This window comes from Pipra filicauda, unplaced genomic scaffold (genome assembly GCF_003945595.2).
Source record: "Pipra filicauda isolate LSUMZ 115617 unplaced genomic scaffold, ASM394559v2 scaffold29_size4552773_pilon, whole genome shotgun sequence".
In the NCBI taxonomy this organism is placed as follows: domain Eukaryota; kingdom Metazoa; phylum Chordata; class Aves; order Passeriformes; family Pipridae; genus Pipra; species Pipra filicauda.
This window is the reverse complement of record NW_024104420.1, coordinates 951,903-969,137: the sequence shown is the minus strand read 5'-3', so window position 1 is coordinate 969,137 and position 17,235 is coordinate 951,903. Positions and strand designations below refer to the sequence as shown.

Genomic DNA, 17,235 nt, shown 5'->3' with positions numbered 1-17,235 from the left:
CAGACTCATTGCAAGACAAATTAAGTGTGCATGCTGTACACTGAACACCAAACTTCTTCGACTGGCATGGGAAGATAGGGGGGAAAGGACAGAAAAAGCAACTGATATTCAAGACCTGAGAAGTATATAAAATCCCAGGAAGGAAGCCATTATTTACTGACATACCAGGCAATATTTGCAATTTATTCCTTTTAGCTGCTAAATCTAGATTTCTGGGAAGGCTTAAAAAGAATTTAGGTGCAGAAACCTACAGCTGAAGACATAACAGCATTTCTTGAGTTTCACTGAGTTATGCTAATTTTGAAAATTTCTGCTCCTGATCCATCTGTGTTTTCAAATCTACATCTATTATCCAGAGATAGCAAGCACTAGTAGAAAATTAAAAAAAAAAAAAAAAAAAAAAAAAAAGGGGGAGAAAAAGAGCTGGAACTTAAAACAATAGCAGTGTCATTAAACTTGGTGACAAAGCCCTGTTCAGAGCATCCCAAGCAGCACATACATCAATAAACCTCTTTCTGCTGTTGTAAAAAATTGTATCTTATACACACAGAGCTTGTCATTATTTACAAATACTACACATTGCTAGCTGATGTACTGCAGACAACTCTTATGTCAACTTACATAAAACTAAAAAAACCAAATACAATTTTATGCTAATGGCAAATAATGAGTTTTGAGGTACTGTCACCATGCTTTGTGAACATGTGCTTTTTCACATACAGTTGGACCCTTATTTGCAGCATATTTGCAGCATATTTGCCATTATAAAGGATTTTGTTCTCCCAAACTGCTTGAGGTCACTACAAGAATAAGTTTTGTGGTCTGGGAGATCTGACATAGAAGCCTTAGAAGAACATCTTGCTTTGCCTGTCCTGTGGAGCAACACTGCTTGAAAACCAGGGAAATTTACCAGCAATCCAAGACACCTTTATATTCCTATTCTTTGAAATAATTATGAGCTTATTAACCCAGTTTTTTATGTGTAAAGCTTTACATCCCTTTTGATCCTTTCTGTCTGTGTCCCCCACTTCTCTGTCTTCTCTTCTACATTAGTCATAGATGATTACAGGGCATGGGTTACAGAGGTTTGGCGATGGTATTAGTCTGTGTCAAGTGCTGACCTGAGGAAACCTCTAGCTCACAAAAAACCTAAGGCTTATTTTTAAGCCTGGGACCAGGCAATGAACCTTTTAACTAAAGAAGATGCATTACCAACCTTCAGAAATATAGGAAGATTAATAGTTTAATTATTCTATTATCATGATACATTTTTAAAGTCTGCTCACATGCATCCAGAGCTAGCTTTGCACAGAAATGAGGCAGAGAATTAAAATAAAGCACAATCATTAAAACCAGAACCCTGAGGTATATCAGCTCACAGAAAAAAAACTCCAAAGAACCTTTCTGAACCCAGAACTCAGTGAAATTATTTCATTTGCAGCTGCCAATTCTACCTTCAGTTTAATGAAGTAAAATTAATAGCTGAATTAATAACTTTTTCCTCCAGATTTCCTTAGTACATTCACAGTGTCTCAGAAATGGTCCAGATTATTTAATGAATGCCAGTTGCAAAATATATAAAAACAACTTCAGTTTAGAAAAACAACCAGCAGAGAAACTGGCAGAGAAAAATGATAGCTTGAAATAGCATTTGCTGCTACTTCTGATTTTTAGACATTATATCTCCAAATAAGAGAATTAACAAAACCATATACTCTGGGCAACTAATATCTAAGTTTAAATACAGACTACTATTAGGGCATATTTTACAAAACTAATTAGTGCACAGATCAGCAGTAATACTTCATGACAAAGAAAAAATAACAAACACTATAAATACCAAATTTATATGACTAAAAAGAATCGGGATCAGAAAGCCATGCACACACACATAGAGATAATTGTCAGCTTCAAAGTCACCTAATTTTCTACTTAGCAAATATTATACAATTATTTTTTAATAATACAAAGATACGTTAAATTATTTGTTGATATTTAAAATTATCCTGCAGAATAACTGTAATAGTCTTCCTCTGTGATATGGTTTAATGGTGGTGTGAAGGCACCTGCACAAGATAATTAGTCATAGAAACATTGAGAATGTTCACTTCAATTTTGTGTGTGTGTGTGTGTGAACTTTGAAACAGTGGAAAGTTTGCTACTCAGCTATTGGCTTTTCCCAAGCAGGTATAAACAAGTTTGATTCTGGTGAATCGTTGGTTTCTAAAACTGGATCTTTCCTAGAAAGGCACAGTTACTCAAGTAATAATCTCATTATTATCTGTATGAGTTGAATTGTCAGACAGATGGTATAAACTCTCAAAAAGAATTGATAAGATGAATTGTGCAGGTAGAAGAGTAGTTCCATATTCCCATATATTCACATTAAAGAGTTAATTGTATCTCATAGCAGTGTCACCTACAACAATGCAGAAAACAATTAAATAATCTCTGTATTTGTGTTGTAATTACAATATTGTGTCTGGTTGTGCCAATTGTGCTTGTCAGATGTGGTCAGCAATTACCTTGAATTTTAAAAATGATTGAAATGTGGATATATACCTCTGAGATTTGATGCTGGTATCAGGTTCAAATTATAATAGGCATCAGAAGTCAAATCACATGAGCACTGCGCCCAGAACAAATTCACTGAGATCAGAACTCCATCTAGATCTGGGAACTGTAGCCAGTTATCCTTAACCTTGGGTACAGGAAAACACTGAACAAATTGGCTTCACGTTCTGCTTTGTCTTTCCACTTATATAAAATACTATAAATCCAAACTGACTAAAATTTTGCAGATCTACTTTATCTGGAGTAGTCATTGGCGTTTCCAAGTTGTCAGATACAATTGCAGGTATAAATATATAATCACAATTCTCTTGATTTTTTTTTAAATGACCTTTTCATTACCTGTGTCAACCCATGCTGAGCATTTTCCAAGTAAGAACTCAAAGTATTTGCAGATTATGCAGTTTATAAAGGCAAAAAACCTGTCCTACATCATATTCTAGCACCAGTAACCTAATAAGCATAGTTGTTAAAACTGTAAGCACAATGCTGACAGCTGGCTGAGAGCAGCTACTGATTATGTAGCACATACTGTTGTCACTAGATGCCTAAAGCAAGAAAACAGGTTTCACCAAACACAATACATGAATGTAAAAAACAGTAGATATTAACAAGCATGGTGAAATACGTAGTAAATACCTGCAGGCCACAACTTGAAACTGAATTACTGTAAGAGGAATGGATGAAACACAAATAAGCCGAAGGCATTGCTACCACACATGTGCAGGCTGCTCAGTGCAGCGAGAGAAAGCAGGACACCGCATCCAGCTGCAGACTCTGCTCCGCGTACACATTGTCTGTGCCAACAAGACGAGTGCACAAGGCCACAGCAAGTGCCTGTGAGCAGTACTGGCCACCCTGCACAGAGTCAAATTTCTAAAGAGGAAGTAGATATTGTGAAACATCAGCTCACCAAACTAAAAATAGTGTGTGCTGTCAGCAACCTGAACCACCAACACAGCACAATACACAGCTTTTGGGCCACATGTTTGGCACCACGTCAATCCCTTCTCATTGAGCTTCCAGTCACCACACTGAAATGAGGCTTCATTCCCATGTGCACTAGCTTCTACTAGCATATTCCTACCAGACTGGTCACTGCACTTCGCATCACATGCAGGTATGATGGATAGTCATAAGGGTAAACCATTCTTAAAACTCAGTCTGACTGTAAGACTGCTCAGAAATTTGACAGTGCCAAAGCGACACTTCTGGGGAATCTAGGGGATTTTGTAGCAATTTCAGAAGTACGACATAATTAAATATGTCATACTGAAGAACGTTAGATTTTTGGTGTGATGTAGTCAGTAATATTGTATAAGGGCTAATGAACACCGAGCATGCATCATCAACTTGTTGACAGGCATATGAGGAAGACAACACTGGCAGCAGGCAGAGATTATGACAGTGCAGTAATAATTACACCATACTAAGCAGCAAAAAAAAACCCTGAGAAGCTGACAGACTGCAGTGACTGACCTTCACTATCAACATCCTTTTTTTAGGGTCTATACCTGGATTTGCACACTTACTGTAACACCCTTGTGCTGCTATGTAAATTTGAAGATTGCCTTGTCTTGTCCTGTAGCTCCCAAATTTGGGGACAAGCAAATGGTATATATGGGAGTCCTAACCAACAGAAACATTGTGAATATTAGTCTCTTGCTTTAATTTAAAAGAATTAGTTTTGATGAAATAGCTCCTTTTTTCTCACTTTGTTGCCTTTGTAGATGATTCCTTCCCCAAGTGCAGACTTGATCCTTCACGCTGGAGCTGAATGACCGAACAAAACAGAACAGTAAATCTCTAAATGCTCTACTTGTAGAGGAAGAATGAGGCAAGAAACTGCTCCGAATTATGTTACTGGTTCAAGTTAAATTACCAAGAACAAATTGAGAAGGTGCTCATTTTATAATGAGTAAAGGAAATTAAAGAAGGACAGAGTAGACCATTTGAAAAATCTCTAACACCAAGAAGGAAATAACATATGTTCTAATCTGATTTGAACAGTTGTACATAGGTAGACCAGCTGTAGAGGAAAGAAATTGCATAAAAATTCAGTCACTGAAATTGAAGTCCAAGTAGTAGACAAGGCCAAAAAAGGTCACCCAAAGAGAGATATTAATGGCTCAGCCTCTCTTTCACTATTTGACAACTCTTTTTAAATACAGCTTTTTGTAGCACTTTGCAACCTTCTTCATTTGTTCTTCTTTTAAGTCAGTGTTCAATAAGTAGATGGGTCAGAAAAATTGATTAATAATTCTGAGAATATTGGGGCAATCTGCCACTTTGTGTCTACAGCAATATTGACAACACCTGTGTACATTTTACCAGGTAGGCACATATTGCACAAAAATTAAAGTAGTGTAAACTGGTGAAACTCTATTGAAGCTGTTGAATCTAGGAACCTAGACTCAAGCCCTCCTGTGACACTTACAGGAAGACCTGGCATAACAGGTATACTGTGTTATCTATGTGGGCTATAGTCCTGTCTCCTGAGATTGCTGAACAGAAAATGTAGAGTTTAAAAAAGGATTTTCAGGCTATTCTCATGTTCCAAAGTGACAAAAGCCATCAACAAAAGCTATCAGTGGACTGTATCTTCTCTCCCTCTAAACAGAACCTTATGAATTCCAACATAACAGAAAATCAAGTTGAGTTCCCCACTGTTTAACTTTTTAAACATAAGTAATCTAGGTGCATACAGATACATCAATCATTATTCCAGTGGCATGTTTGAGATGCCAGATTTCAGTGTACCAGATTTTCAGACAGTGATCTGGTTGTTCTCTCTCTACCAATTCTGAGGACACATCCCTACTGAAGAGAATAACTTACTTTATGTACTTTATTATTTATGTACTTTATTCTAGCAAAGATTTTACCTTTTCCAGTAACTAGAGTCTGCAAAGATGGAAAGATTATTTTTTAAAAAAAACAGTAATCTTGTTTCTGACTAAAATTTAAAGGATATCTGTACACATCCACACAACTCTTACTTCAGACAGTACCAGAGCTAGGCTTATTATTCATTTCCCATGGAAAATAAAGTCATAAATAATGCAATACCAGAGACTTGATCAGAATAGCTTTTAATAACGCAAAGTGACAAGAATAGGTATCTCTTTGCATACATTATCATTACAAGGTAAATAGTGTATCACCTTGGCTAAAATCAGTGATTGGCTGTTTCATTTCAAACTTGGGGTAGAGGATATATTCCTGCTCATTTTTAAATCTATTGCTTCCATAAGAAAAAAACTTGGACATTTCTTCATCACTAATACATAACATTCAACTGGTTATATCAGCTTTATAGAGAGCAATATCTATGATCCCAGGTCACTAAGGTAGCCACACTTTCTGACTTAGAATATGACCCGGGACAGCAAACTAGGACACCGATTGATAAAGCATTAATTAAAAACCAAGGCAAGAATAATTACTACATTTAGTGTCTAGAATTATTTACATGCAGAGGTCACATTTTCTTTGTATCTTTGTGAATAAATGCATACACATACACTTATGTGTGTGTATGCACACACACGCAAACACCTAACACCCGATTTTAAGAGAAAACTCTCTCCAGCACAGACATTTTCTAGTGCAATACTTGACTATAAATTCTTTCCTATCACAGAGTTATCAGAAGCTGCTAATATTTTCCATCCCAAAAGAAATCTTGTAAAGGAAATTCTAGCTTTGCATGTCTTTCATTCTGCCAGAGCAATTAGTGCAGCTTTGTGCTAATCAGCAATGTTCCAGGTGAAAAAGCTGTCATTTCACCAGAGACTTCTGGTGACATAACAAAATTCAGGGCAGCCATTTCATAAGAGAACATCTCTACAGTTTCTTCCACTCAAACTGTCAGTTAAAACACGGTTTTACTGCATAACTGACACCAAATTAATAACAGAAGAGCTGTCTAACTTCAGAGTCATGGCATATGACAAATTATTGTGTGACACCTTGGCAAAAGAAACATTCCAGTACCTGTATATTATCATTTTCCATATCAAACTGCACTATACTGCCATAAAGGTGCTGGCAAATTCCTCGTCACATTAAAAAAAAAACAAGAGCTGCTGGCTGCTCTAGTTTAGGTGTGATTCTAGTGCTCTATAAACATAAACATACTTAAATAGAGCTTGAAAGTCCACATTCAGTACCTGACTTCCTCACAAAAAACAACCAGGATGGGAAATTTTTAGACTAATTCTGCCCCTAGTTATACAAACATCTTGTGTGACTCCTCTCTGGATTAGAAATGCCTTGGTAAATCAAACAATGGCTTTTCGCTTGGTTTAACACTTGGGTTGAATGTGCAAAGAGCTGATTCCCATTTTGTTGGGTTAAAAATCCTCTCTGACCACCTCATGAATGCCAATAATTTTGTCCTATCAGATTTGTCTTCCCCAAACAATTTCAGAAAAACATTGACCAAGAATAAGGATTTAGTAAAGAATATCCCATTTTTACCTGTTTTCTCTTGTACAAATGTAGAGCAAGTATTACCTCCTTCCTGCAAAAAAAATCCAAAAAAACCCCAACAAACAAACAAAAAGAAAAAAAACAACAACAAAAAAAACAAACAAACAAAAAAAAAAACCTAGATACTAATTAAGCAATTATGCAGTAAAACACAAAATAAAACTTATATTTTAAAAGAATGCTTAAAATTGATCTTATTTCCCACATAACTTTAAAAAATCTTGACATAAGAGTCAGTACAATTTTCAGCTAAACAGCAAAAATCAGAGAATTACAGAATCATGGAATGAATTAGGTTGAAAAGACTTCTAAGGTCAAGCACAACCTATGGCCAAACATCACCATGTCAACTAGACCATGGCACCAAGTGCCACATCCAGTCTTTCCTTAAACACTTCCAGGGATGGTGACTCCACCACCTTTCTGGACAGTCCACTCCACTGTCTAATCCATCTTTCTGAGAAAGGGTGTGAACTATGTCACGTTTTTTATCTCTGAAATCATAAAAGTATTCTTAACCCAAACATAGGGTGTTAACATAGGGATAAGTTTCATTTTCTGGTCAACTATTGTAGTTAAATATTGCCTTTTTCCAAGTACACCTAATCCTACATCACAGAAACAAAAAAGTGATATATCCCAATGAGCTACAAAAGAAACAAGCTCATAGGGGTGTGTATTCCATTTTTAATCTGTCCAGTTTAAAATTTTTGAAAATGTATCATGATTGCAAAGACAATGAGTTTAGTACTTTCCTAAATAAACTGCCTTTCTCATGGAATAAAAAGAAACCAGGAAGTGCTATACACGTTTTCAAAAATACACTTAAAAGTCCGAAAAATAACATATATTCTTACACATCTCAAAATAATTATTGTCTTTAAGGTTCTAATTAAAAATCTAATCAATTCTAATTAATAGGGGTTTATGAAAATTTACTACATCTCAGTAAGATTTTGTCCAAGTAAGTTAAACTCACTAATGATCCATGGTAATGATATTTACACGCATGGAAAATCAGTGTTTTGGAGAATGTAACTACCCTGAATTGAGAGTATGCTGCAAAAATACATTTCCAAAAAAATTATCCTTAAATAAAAAAAAATCTAAAACTAGCCTAATGCATGAAAATAAAAAGAAGGCAATTTGGCCAGTTGGACACTGTGCTGCTCTGGTGAAAGATCTCTGGTGAAAATCTAGTCAGCAGGGAAAATTATTCCCTAAAAACATGAAGATTTTTATCTAAATGGTAATCAGGAACCTCCAGATTCAGCACTCATTTCAGTTCCAATTCTAAAGGGTTTACTTCAAGAGATGAACTCCTGACAGCCACAGAAGGATGACAACTATGAAGTTTATAACAAAAACATATGAAAATATTTTTTCTCATTTAAAATTTAAAAATTACAAGTTAATAAATTTATTATGCACAATGAACTTCACATGTGCTTAATAGTAGAATTTATAGCACTAAACTAAATACATATGAACAAAGTCTTACAGTATGCAATGTGAGGAGTAAAGCCAGTTAATCCAACCTCAATTCCAGAAAGGAGAAAAAGGTTTTTGGAACATAATCCACTGGTGTTTTCTAATAAGAAGCCCAAATGAGTGTAAAAGGTGCTTTTAAAATGTGTGAACATCTGGACCCTGCTAATTGAAAACAATGTTACGTAAACAAGAAATAAAAGTTTTTCTTCATCTCATGTCTTTACTAGAGAGAAATTAATTTTCTTGACATGAATGCATTGGTGTAATTGATAAAAGTTTTAGCTGGCATAGTTCTCCATATGTGTAACTTGGAACTGATGCAGTTTTGCTATAATAAAACAATAAAAGCTAGGTTCTGCCAGGACTATAGTGGGTTGGCAAGTTCTAGGGGCCTCTGTAGAGTTCCTTTGCTCAATCTCTGTATATTTTTGAGCCAAAAATTCACAAAGAAAAATAAAGTGTTTCTTCTATGACAGCTATGACAGCAGGCAGAGCTCACAATATCTAGCAGAGAACTAGAGAGAGTTCTAATCTCACTTCTGAGGCATTAAGACCCATGGGTGGAGATAGAAATCATCTTCCAGTTAATTTCTCATACCGTTTAGAAAAATATTAAAGCTAATTCATGAACTGAAACAAAACACTTCAATTGCTGCAGGCAGATTCCAAGTCTGCTACATACACACTATGGTCATAGCAAGATAGCAGTCTGTCTTCTACATCAGAATCACTTCCTCGCTCTGCCTCCTGAGCTGAAGAACTCTACAAAGGCCTCTTTTGGAACAGTCAGCTCTCAGCTGACCTTGCCAACTAGAAGGTGCTCCTTGACTATCCCCTCCCTTCATCATGTATGGCCACTATGTCCTCACCATTCCATAAATTCAGTTAATTAGGCAACATTACTCTGATGATCATTAACAAAGGCAGAAAAACAGGTAGAGACAAACTTGAACACTATAATAGGTGAGGTAGATGTGCAGGTCATTATTGGTGCTTATTCCATGACTGAATTCTGTACAGACTGTAAAAAATGCCAGGTAGTCTATGTCAATGATGACTCTAGTCAGTGATGATTGACTACTCCTCACAGAAAAAGTACCGAAAAAAACCCAATCCAGTAGTCTTGAATTCATTGAAAATGTTGACTTGTGCCCCCAGGTTGCTATATAGCTGTGAAAACTGAATACAGTTTTCCAGTATCTTCTCCCTTTCTTATATTCTTCATATTATCACATCAATTTCTCAATGTCCTGCCTCATGAGTATTTTAGGAGCCCCCACATTCAAGGCAGCTGAGCACCAGCCACAGGTAGACCTTCGTTTTGTGGAGGAGGGATGTTAAACAAATCCGTAACCTGAATAGTGAGAATCTATTAATGAAACTTTTCTTTTTGTGTCTGTGGTCTTTTGGACTTATCCATTTCAGACTCAATTAGAATGAAAGAGCTCGACACTTCTACTTCTTTAGAGCAGACTATCTCCTTAGTACCCATTCATTTCAGACTGCAGAGGTTGCAATAGCCTTTTTTCCCCTTCAGTGTTTACTAAGCCAGGGTATCCCTCTGACTGAGTTTACTGGATTACACAGCACCCTAGAAAGCATCTCTGTTACTCTTCCTTAAAAAAAACCCTATAGTTTGCCTGTTTGTATCATGAATTAAAGATCACTTGCAAAGTGTTGTTAAAATAGACTATCAACTCCTAGGTTTGAGAATTCCAATAGTGTCTTAAGAGCACTGTAGTAATGAAAACACAGTTGATCTTCTTTAAAGATTTTAATCTGCTTTAGTTTCGAACAAAAGAGTTAAAATGAATGGAACTGTTGGAGCAAGTCCAGAGGAGGTCCATGAGGTTGATAAGGGGACTTGAGCATGTCCTCTACAAAGATAGGTTGAGAAAGTCAGGGCTGTTCATCCTGGAGAAGAGAAGATTGGTGGATACCTCAACCTTCCAGGATCTGAAGGGGCCTACAGGAAAGCTAGAGAGGGACTACGCATCAGGAACTGTAGGGATAGGACAAGGAGTAAATGAGTAAAAATTGAAAGAGAGTAGGTTTAGATTAGAATTAGGAGTAAACTCTTTACTGTGAGGGTGGTGAGATACTGAAACAGATTGCCCAGGGAGGTTATGGATGCCCCAAATCTGGCAGTATTCAAGGCCAGGTTGAGTAACCCGGTCTAGTGGGTGGTGTCCCTGCCCATGGCAGGGGCTTTGGAACTGGATGATCTTTAAGGTCCCTTCCAAGCCAAACCATTGTATGATTCTCTAATAGCTATTTCAAGAAATTTATGTAACTTCTCAAAAACAGTAAATAAATCAGGTCCAGTAAAACATGTCAACAAGATAGTCAGCTAACGATGAGTCAATTATCTACTAGTCATGTTTGTATCGTGTGACACTTACGAGAACATACCAGCTGCCAAAAATGTATTGTGCTTTGTACCAAATATATTTCCACATACCGACAACTACAATGCATTCAGAAACTAACATAATGCTGAAGACAACATCAAATGCAGCAAACTTCTAGAATTTCTATTTGCCTAGCAAATTATGCAAAACTTCATCAACTTTTTTTTAATGCTCGAGCAGTAGGATGCATACATGGTTAGGAAAAGTTTTCTCTGCTGTGAATCAAGAAATAGAACAGCTAAGAACAGAATTAAACCCAATGTCTCACTGAAGTTAATAAAATTCTTTTAAATCACACTTACATTGATTTTCATACTGTTATTTATGTGAAACCAATATTAAGCATGGAGAAGAGTATTTAAGACAATAAGATCTTAAAATAAAGAGCGTTGTCTTCTGAATCATAGCATTCTGATAGAACTTAAAGATTAGTAGAGGCTGAACTACATTTTAATTTTCATTTTGTCCAGAATGAATTCAAGTACCTGTTGTTCTGGGATACTTATACAAGGACGGCAATGTGTAGGAAGATGCAATTTCATGGTTGTCACACAAAGGCAGATGCTGTGCTCTTCACATCTCAGTATGTATTCTGGATAATCTATTGGTACCCAAAGCAGTCCTTTGTTGCTTCAAAAGCATCTCCCTACCCCTCCCTCCATAAGAGTTTATCTCAGCTTCACGGTTATTGGCTGGGGTAGGAAGAGGACAAAAAAGAGCTTCACATGCTCTGTCAAATCTCAGCCCTTTTCCCCACAACATTGCCAAGGGTTGGCTCAGCAGCTCCAGGACCCTCCTAAGTGCAAACATTCCTGAGCAGCCCATAGTACAGACTAGAGAGGTAAATAGTCTCCTTTATCTTGAGAGAGGCAATGAAATCAAGAATACCACTGCATACTATTTTTTCAGTGCCCAAGCTAACTTTCATTGGAACAATGAAAAAATGAAAAGATGAAAAAATCTCTGGAAAAGGATTGCAACATTAGAAAGCAGGGAGGAAATATATTTACCTGAGATTTTATACTTTCCTTCTTTGGTTCTGTTATGCGTGATCTAACACATTCCATTTTCCTTATCCAATACTGCTTCTGTAAAGACAGAAAATTAACTACACTGTTTTCTTGGACTAGATAAGGAAGTTAAAGTAATTGTACTGGATTGGAGTAAAGACCCACATAACCTCTCTCTTAAAAAGCGGATGGATGAAGACAGTTACCAGAATAGAACAAGCTTACTTCTCCCAGACTTCAGTGCTTTTAAGTTTTTGGACTTCCTGAGCCACTACTCACATAATGTTGTCTTTAATAGCTATCAATGGACTGATCTTCCAATCAATAAAAATAAAGGGATTCTTCCTTTGTAAGTCAACGTAACACGACATCCTGATCTTACAGAATGCCTGGAAAATTTATTCTCACAGTGTATCCTAGGGATTTTTAATATTTCATTTTTTCTTATTTTTTTAATAATTTCTGTTGAGCAGTTTAATTTTGCCTCTGCATCAAAACTAAGCCACTAGCAACACAGGAAAAAAAATAAAAAGGCTGCACGTACGATGCCAACCCATGACATTGTTGTGGGCTGGCCCCAGTTAGCAGTCAAGCACCCACACAGCCTACACAGCCTCTTACGCACTCCCCACAAGCAGGAATGGACAAAAATAGGAAGAACAAGAGCAAAAAAACTCATGGCTTTACCATCACAGGCAAAACAGACTCAACACTGAGAATTTAACTTAGTATAAAACATTAATTACTGAATTGAGTACTGGGAAACAAAAAAGAAACAAACATCTAAGGAAGACATTTTTTCTTCACCTTTCCTAGTCTCAGCTGTGCTTCAGGCATCTTCCTTCCCCATTCCCAGTCTCCACACCTGTCCTTATTGCTGTAGGTTATGCTTAGTCTCTTTGGTGAGGCAATAGGCAGTGCAGTAGGTTGGGGTCAGGGCACAGCATGTTCTCTCTGACACTCGTTTCTCACTATTCTTTCCTGCAGCTCCTTCCTTCTTGTTTCCTCTGCTCCAACATGAGTCCTCCACAGGTTTCATTTCCTTCAGGTGTGACTGCTCCATCGTGGACCTGTTCTCGGATCTTGCTGTTCCTTTCCCTTGGTCTTTATCACCATTTTTTAAAATGTGTTTTCACACATTAGCTCAGCTATGTCCTGTGGTGGTCTTGCTGTGGGACCATCTGTAACCATCCGTGTCAGAAAAACACAATGTCCTTGAGGAACAATAGCTGAAAAATAACCACAAAAATTTTTTAATTATTGAGTCAGCTACCCACAGAGAAATAAAGAGGATATTAAGGTTACAAATTAAGGTTACAAATCAAACTATAAGTCTGTTTGATTTATTTAAAAAAAACCACCACACAATCTATATAGTCATTAATTTCTCTTCATATTTTTATGGCAATTTTTATTTATATTCTTGAAATCACATAATGGTTGAGGTTGGAAAGGTCCTCTGGAGGTCATGTGGTCCAACTTGTCTGCTCAAGCAGGATCACTTAGAGCAAGTTGTCCAGAACCAGGTTTTAAGTAACTCCAAGGATAGAGACTTCACAGCCTCTTCAGGCAATCTGTGCCAGTCTTCAAGATTATTCAGAGATATTTTTTTTAGTTCTCCACACTTATAATATTACCTCTTTCAAAAATATCTAGAATGTTTTAATTAAACACTTTTCATGATAGATTTCTACTCATTGTATCCACAGTAGCAATATTTTTCAGTTCCGCAGCTCAGAACCTGCCATTCCATGGGCCAACAATAAATTTACACCTCTACCCACTTGGTTCTCCCTCAGCTCTCATTTCGTCAGCTGACCTGAAATGACACATTTCTGGTTGGTGCTTTATGCAGTATATCTTTGCATCAGGTCTATTTGAAGCGCTCAGTCCTCTACAAGGAGTGGAGTCTTTCTAGGAAGTGTATTGCCTTTCTAAACTTTCAATAGACCATCACATGATGTCTTTTAACATTTACAAGCTTCTGAAAAGAGTTAGATGCAATGACATACCCGAAGTTCCTACATGGCATATAACACTTGGACTAGAATCAGAACGGTCAACTGTTTCTATGCATCTTTTGTTTGTATCAATACCTGTTCACGAACGCCATTATTATTGGCCTTTTAATTTGCTTCCTCATCACTGGTTCCTTGGACACTATATGTATTTTTAATTCAAGTACTTCAATAGCCACACAGTTTTTAACATGATACACTTCATATTGGCTTAACATACTGGCTTAATACTCCTGTGTTATATTAGGAATCAGGAGAAATACTTTCTGTATTTTAAACTTATATTTTCGTTATCCAGGAGATAAGTTGATTTAGCAATGTTAGTAAAAATAGACAGAAGGTGCTGTAATTTATTGTGGCTGCCACTAGTGAAAAGAAGGAAAGTCTTCTGAATAGAGTATATATTAATTTTACACAATAGGGCCTGTTTGTCTCATAAAGACACTAAAAGAAACATATTGAAACACAGGAGTGCCTTGATATTATGCCAAACAAATATGAATATTTTTCTCAGCCTTTTCTCCTATTTTAGTATAAAAATTAATATTTATTGAGGTCATATCTTTGTTTAGGCAATCCCTTGAGAGAAAAATCACACTTAGTTTATTCAACCTTGGACAGGAATTTTTTCCAGCATGGTTGTATTTTAGCAAATAGTCTTTACATCAAAAGTTCTGAATTATGCAACTAACTTTATCTTCTTGTGTCAGGCTAAGAGTCGCAGGTAATCCTCACCAAAATTATGAAAATATTCTCACTAATACAATCATTTTCTGTTCCTGATAGCCACATATTGTAAATTATGCAAATGAACAAAAAGAAAACAGCAGTTTATTTCGTGATACACCCTTCACAGCTATCATTCATATGATAGAAAAGCTGTTAAGGCATGGAAATTGATAACATGCAAAACACAAAACACTACTGATAAAGGAAAAAATAAACAAAATTCCATAAACACATGCTTCATCAAAATATTTTAGCAAATGCTGTCTTTTTCTGCTGTATATGTGTGGTGCTAACTATGTTGAATTGACTGCCAGATTCCCTACATACGTAATTTCTACGCTGTATATATAAAGATGCGACAAGAAAGAAAAAACTTTTTGAGTTGTTATTTCTTCAGTCTTCTGGATTCATTTCATCATAGTAGCACTCACTTTCATCAGTTCAGGTTATTAAACAGGTAATATATCAGTGTCTGATATGATGTCTGAAGCTGTTAATAGCTAATCTAATGTAGGTAGTCTTGGCGTCAGGTCACACAGAACAAATTATTGAAGGCACATTTTGTGGACTGAAGTTCGGGTACAGTATTTTGAAACAAATTTGATACTCTTCAGTGCAATCAAAAATTGCAAGTCTGATATGCTTCTCAGTTGCTTTTGGAGGAAATGGATGGTTATTTCTCAAAGGTTACCACAGTCCAGTGTTGGCTTACATCATGACATCTTTACTTGTCATGATAATAATGATATTTCCATGATTCAGTATAGAATCTTTAGATAATAACTATTATTACATGCTTTTTCATACACTATCTCCTCAGGGAAACACAACCAGTTGTGAGCCTCCTCCTCTCAAAGATGATTTGTCTTTTAAAGCTGAATAGAATTTTATCAACTGCTGTCACATATTCTGGGATATTTTTATACCCCAGGCTACCTGTTGGATTATTCTAATCTTTTCTTATCATATATAGCTCAGAGCTGAAGGCAAAGTTGCTACACTGTCACAGTATTAAGAAGGCTTTGGTACAAGACAACAGGACCTATTCAACTTCCTAAGAATGTCGTGCAGTGTATTAACTGTTTTAAATTAAATAATTACTTTCCCACAAATAAGTGTTAATCTTAGTGTCAGGTTATCAAAATTTAACACATCCAGAGAACATTATTGTAAGAATATGGCAAAAAAAATTTAAAAGACAGATTTCTACCAGTTTCTTTAAAAACATTAAAATACTATAGTTAAGTTACTGATAAGGCTTTTAAATGTATATGGGAATTTGAACTGGTATGAAAGAGTTTTCCCTTTTTCTGAAGCAAATTTTCCCAGTCTGGCAAATTGTTTAACAAATCTTAACAGCACTACATATAGCAATATAGTAAGCCGACATGTATTTATGGCTTGCAAGATGTCCAGGTTAATGGAATTATATAAACGTTCATCAGAAAAAAAAGGTATTGTATTTTAAATTCTTCAAAACTAACAAATTACAGAATCAAAAATACATCAATGTAAAATAATTATTTAAAAATTACCTACTCATCATCAGGAAATTCCTTAACATCGATTAGTATGCAAATCTCATGCCTTGCAGAGACTGGTTTTTGAAATGATGGCAAATGCATGCATCCTGCTTACTCACTGCGGGGACTGTTCAAGGAAGAGAACATCTGCAATGTTGAATCATGAAGTTGTTACCGTAGTAACATGCCTATCTTTAAAACAAACAATGTTCTTACAGTATTTACATTTATTAAAAAGCTGATCTCTATGAACCTAATCTTACCTGATGGCATCTCTTTTCTGTATCCTCCATATTTACTACTCAAATCTTTTTTTTTAATATGAAATCAAATGCTATTTTGCCTACATATATTTTTGCCTATAACAAGCCTTAATTGTTTTTAGAATATAAAATTGATTATTTTATTCTTTTAGCACTGAGAGCATACCAGATACTTGTGGGCTAGTGCATTTGTTCAACATTTTTCATAAAGATTACTCTGAAGGAAAGTATCTATTCTTCTCCTTTCCAATAACAAGCCATAACAAGGGTGTCTCAAGTATGCACATAATCTGAAGTCCCAAAGAGGATTCTTATCTTCCAGCTAATATCTTCATAAACCCCTTTTGATTGTGTTCTGCTTCCAAACAAAGCCTTGCTGAGTGAGCTCACCAACCTACATAGCTGCACACAACACACCTAAATCTAGAAACCTGATGAAGTCAAGAGTTGAAAAGTAAATCTAAGTGACTTAGAACAATGCATCAAAAAATAAGATTATTTACTTTTTAAAATCAAGATCTTAAAAATATACATCTTTCACTTGGTTATATTTTAAATTACATAGCTTGTTGCACAGGTACATCAGTCTCTCAAAGCAAAAAATACCTTTCTACCCTCTGATTCAGATGTCTCTCTTCTCCTTTAAGTTACTCCTTGGATTCTTTTGGTTTGGATCACATTCTTCCATAGCTTAATCCAATGAAGGAACAGTGGGCAGCCTACAT

The 17,235-nt window shown here is 36.0% G+C and overlaps 1 long non-coding RNA gene across 4 annotated transcripts in view; it reads right to left on the bottom strand.

Annotated features, from left to right (window-relative positions):
• The window catches only part of LOC113992403, a 69,688-nt gene extending 53,341 nt beyond the window's left edge, over positions 1-16,347 (bottom strand). For 3 of the 4 annotated variants that reach the window (XR_005564247.1, XR_005564246.1, XR_005564245.1), the window contains exons 1-3: positions 16,264-16,347; positions 12,785-13,206; positions 11,978-12,055 (exon numbers count right to left, since the gene is read on the bottom strand). This is a non-coding gene — a long non-coding RNA (uncharacterized LOC113992403). Of the gene's footprint in view, positions 1-11,977; positions 12,056-12,784; positions 13,207-16,259 lie in introns of all 4 variants that reach the window. The other variant, XR_005564248.1, reaches the window with a different exon arrangement.
• Positions 16,348-17,235: the final 888 nt, after the last annotated feature.